We start from the raw sequence: 4,265 nt of genomic DNA, 5'->3' as shown, positions 1-4,265 counted from the left end.
AGTTCTGGAGCGCCAGAACCCCGCACGGAGGTCGCCAAGGGTGGGGGGCCGGAGGAAGGGCAGGGTGTCTGGCGGGGGCGTTCCCCTCAGGCAAGACCCCCGCCCTCCTACATAGACCGAGTCAATAAACGGGGGGAGCGTGTTACATATAAAACCTGAGCGAAAAACGATCGCTCTCCGACCCTGAACGGCGTTGCGGCACCCCCCCCCTTCCTGGATCGGAGGGCTGGCTGGGGAAGGTGGCTCAGTTCTTCCCCTGTGGCCAGTGCGGGGTCTGCGGCTGCCCGGCGAGGTTCCGGCTTCCCCGGGGCTGGTAGGGGGGAGCCCCGAGAACTGCAGGCCCGCCCCCTTCTTCCTCCTCCTTCCCCCTCCTCCCCCACGTGCCCTCCCGGAGCCCAGCGGCCTGATCCCAGCACCCCCCTCCCCGCCACCTCCCTCCTACTCCCGCTTTGCCCGCTTCCCGGGCGGTGTGCAGAAGAGCAAAGTTACGACAGCAGCCAAGGGGCTCTGCCCAGGTGAAGGGGGCGCTGTGACGGGGGCGGGAACGGCGTGGCCCTGCGGCGGGGGTTGGGGGGAGGATAAAGAAACTTGCTTTCCGCAGCCCCCACCCTGAGCGGGTTCGGATCTTGCGTGAACCGAGCCCTCGTGGAGACGCTGCAACGCCGCCAGGACCGAGGCCGGCACCCCGACCCGGACCGAGATAGGGACCGCGCGCTTGGGCGGGCTAGCGAGGGCAGGCAGGCCGGCACCCAGGCAAGGGCGGGGTGGGTGACCGGACACCGGACCGAACCACGGACTCGGTGGCGTGGGCGCGGGCCGAACCCGGACCGGGCCGAATTGGGTGGCGAAGTAGGACGTGGATTCGGGGGGCGGGGCGCAGCGGGAGGGGGGAAAGCAGGCCTGGCCTGACTGGCCTGGCCGTGGGGGCGGGGGGCGAGTTCGGGGCACTTGCTGGGCTCTGGACCGAGCGCTAGGGCGGGGCGGCGCTAGGGGCTGGGCCCGACCGGCGTGGGGAGGGCGAGGGGAGGGAGAGCAGGGGGTGGAGTAGGGGCGTGGAGTTGCGAGCGGGGTCTGGCCTCGGCCGGGGGCGAAGGTAGATCTGCGGGGCCGAGAGCGGAGGGAGGGAGGCCCGAGGCAGCGCGGCAGCGGAGGCGAAGGCCAGCTTCCGCGGAGTTTGTGCCCGGGCTTCCCGGCTGAGCTCCGGCCGCCTTATGCGCACAAATGGGGTTAGGGGACTGACTGGTAAGCAACTCCCAGTGTTAGACGGTGGTCCTTGGCGATTCCCGGAAAACTGAGGCAAGACGCCGTCTGCTATCTGCCGCACCCCCCACCCACCTCTTAGCATCTGGATTCTGCTCCTCGGGGGTCTCGGACCCTCCCCACCACAATCCTTTCACTCTTTGAGCACCCCTTCCGTCTCCTCCTCATCCTTGGCCATCTGAAGCTCCTAGGGATATGCGTTTGAGGGGTGGAAGGCGTCGGGGGTTGCACTTTCCCTCCCTTGGGGACAGTGTAGTTTGTATCATATTCGTGTGAGGTAACGTCGCTTGGCGTCGTGTGGACATTGAGGTTTAGATAATTTAACCCTCCCTTCCAAGATCTTTGATGGCTTTTAAGGGAAAGGACGGATCCCTGGGTTTTCATGGCTAGAAAGGGGGTTGAGGACTGGAATTTACTCTTAGCTCACTTCCACTGCCAACCTCTTTGCTGTGAACCATTTCTGTGGGGACTGGAACGTGGAGGGTGGGATACGGGAGCTTTAACGTGCTTCTCTGTCTTCCTGCAGGGTCGGCGTGGCGAAGGACAGCTAGTGTCAGAGGAAAAGTAGACACCAGTTCAACTCCGGTCGTCCCCACTATTACTTCGGTGAGGGGGGCAACGCTAAGGGGGATGCTGGTGGGTTGGGGCCCAGTATAAGAGTAGGGGTGAGTTGTCGTCCCCAGAGGGATTCTTTCCTGGTGGGGGAGAGAAAGGCGAGCCCCAGCTTCGGGGAGGGTTCCGGGGAAGGAGATGGAGGGTGGCGACGACGGGGGGGGGGTGCGGGAAGAATGGAAGAGTCACACCCTGCTTGCAAGGGGAGCCTCCCTCAGGCTCCTGGGAAAAGGGGACTGAATACGTGTGCTCTGTGGTATCGGGGCAGGGGAGGTCTGGGGATGGTCCAAAGAGTGATTTGCACACTGGTTCTGCCACTAGTGGCCCTAGAAAGTCAGGTCGGGGCATAAGGTGGAGAACGTTGGAAGGAAGGCAGACAGCCAACCCCTCTGGCCTCAGCGCCCTGATCATCTCTCTTCCTCAACCTCCCTCTTGAGGGTCGTCGGGGTGGGGGGCGTGGAGCTCTTGGAGCCCCGCGGATTGCGTGCCTCCGCCTTTCTTGGGAGTCTATCTTTTTGCCCAGCTTGCTACAGCTACCACTGCCTCCCTCTCCGGAATCCGCTCGGTTCTCTCAGCGATCCCCTCCTCCTCCTCTCCCCTCCCCTCCCAGTGTCACCGGGGCTGCTTGGCTCTGCCCCCTTCGCCGCCGCTCGCTCCCAGCTTTAGTCCCTCCCTCTCATGCTTGCTCCCTCCCTTCTCCTCCTCCTCCCCATCCCCCCCCCCGTGTAGGCAGCATTTTGGGAGTTGTAGTATCTTGCAGAACTGGCTGGCGCCGCCCGCGAACAAGGCCGGACTCCACTTCCCGTCGAGCCCTGCGACCGGCACCCACTCCACCAGGCTTCGCTCACACACACACACGCACACACACACAGACACACACAGACACACACACACACACACACAGACACACAGACACCGCTCTCCCCCTCACTCTTTCGCTCGCCGCGGCGCTGCCAGTGTGTGGCTCTGTCTCTCCTCGGCTTTGCTGAGCCCTCCCTTCTTCCTCTCAGTTCCTAGAGTCCGACTGCCGCCGCCGTGAGAGGAGAAGGAGGTCGGTGGCGATAAGGGGTGGAGGGGGGCATCGGATCCCAGCAGTGTTAGGCGGGTGGTGGTTCAAAGAGGGTAAGAGGGAGCTCGGGTGGCGGCCTGAGCCTCCCTGCGGAGCTGACCCGGGAACAGGTGCGTCTTTTTTCTCTCTCCCCCAACCCCTCCACCCCTTTTGACTCCCCGGCTTTTTCGTATTCCCCCACCCGCTTCTTTCTATCCTAAGCCGTTCCCCAACCCTGTCCGTTCCTCTCTCCACAACCTCTCCGCTTGCCCCCCGGGGGCGCCGTCCTCTCCGTGTCCCCGGACGTAGAGCTCCCTAGAGCTCTCTCTGTCCTCGCCCCTCCCTTCGGGACAGCTCCCCTCCACTTACCACCTTCGTACCCCATCCCTGCCCTGCCCTATCCCCTTCTCGATCTCCTTCTCTTTTAGCCAGGTGAGACTTGTTCACCACGATCCAAGAGAGTCTTCCTCTCGGCTGGGCGGGGGTCTCCATGGAAACGGGGGTCGGTAGATACTGGAGGGGGGGAACCATAGGAATTACCCCACTCCACCGAAAGAGAGGTGGAGGCTACGGTCTTGGTACTACCTGGCCCCAAACCCTGATCCAAGGATCCGACGATCCGAAGGGAACCTGGCCAACAGGGCAGGGCGAGAAAGGGCTTGTTATTTTTTTTTGGGGGGGGGGTGTCCGTGATGAAGTCTTGAAGAGACCGGCAGAAAATGCCCTCCAACCTTAGAGGTGGAGGTGCGATGGGTGCTCTCTCAGGGTTGCTTTCTCCCCTGTTCTGGGGTGCAGGAGCCATAGGGTAGGGGGGTACCCCTAGGTGGTGGCGGGGCCTGGGTTCGGGAGTGGGAGTGCTGTGATGGGGGAAGGGGCAAATATCCGAGTCCCTGGAAAAAAGGCGGGGGATGACTTCGGAGCGCCCAGGCTCCGCTGCCCTCTCTCTAGGGGCGGGGGCTACCGGGCCAGGCGAGGCAGAGAAGGTGCTCAAATTGAAGGAGGATGAGATAGGGGCAATTCATACTGGCCCCAGCAAGCCGGGTGGGAGACCCGGCTTGCAAGCTCTCAACCCGCTTCGCGCCAGGCCTGGAGGCAAGGGGTCTGAGAGGAAAGCCCTGGGCTGGAAAGGAGGGAGGCTCCGGTTACGGGGCCGGATTTCGGGATCAGGGGCAATCCCCTGGCCCTTGGAGGAGGGAGAGGGATGGCCACGAACCCCAAGGTTCCCCCACCCTGGTTCCTAAGGGGCGTGAGGAACGGACAGCAGGCCCAGCAGATCTGGATTCGTGCAGACCGTGGCCGGGGAATGGGGGGGCTTAGTGGTGGTCTTCTGGGGGGAGTAGTCCGG

General features: G+C 63.6%; 1 protein-coding gene across 4 annotated transcripts in view; it reads left to right on the top strand.

Moving 5' to 3' along the window:
• Positions 1-437: 437 nt before the first annotated feature.
• Positions 438-4,265, top strand: part of Bcorl1 (BCL6 corepressor like 1) — a 67,983-nt gene continuing 64,155 nt past the window's right edge. The window contains exons 1-2 of one of the 4 annotated variants that reach the window (XM_026784830.1): positions 438-515; positions 1,787-1,866. The gene's annotated coding sequence lies outside the window, so the exon portion shown is untranslated. Of the gene's footprint in view, positions 516-805; positions 850-1,132; positions 1,243-1,786; positions 1,867-2,765; positions 2,924-4,265 lie in introns of those variants that run through there. The other 3 variants (XM_026784832.1, XM_005358402.2, XM_026784831.1) reach the window with 3 other exon arrangements.

This window comes from Microtus ochrogaster, chromosome X (assembly GCF_000317375.1).
Source record: "Microtus ochrogaster isolate Prairie Vole_2 chromosome X, MicOch1.0, whole genome shotgun sequence".
NCBI classification, from domain to species: Eukaryota; Metazoa; Chordata; class Mammalia; order Rodentia; family Cricetidae; genus Microtus; species Microtus ochrogaster.
Note: the sequence above shows the minus strand (reverse complement) of the source record. Positions and strands in the feature narration are given on the sequence as shown.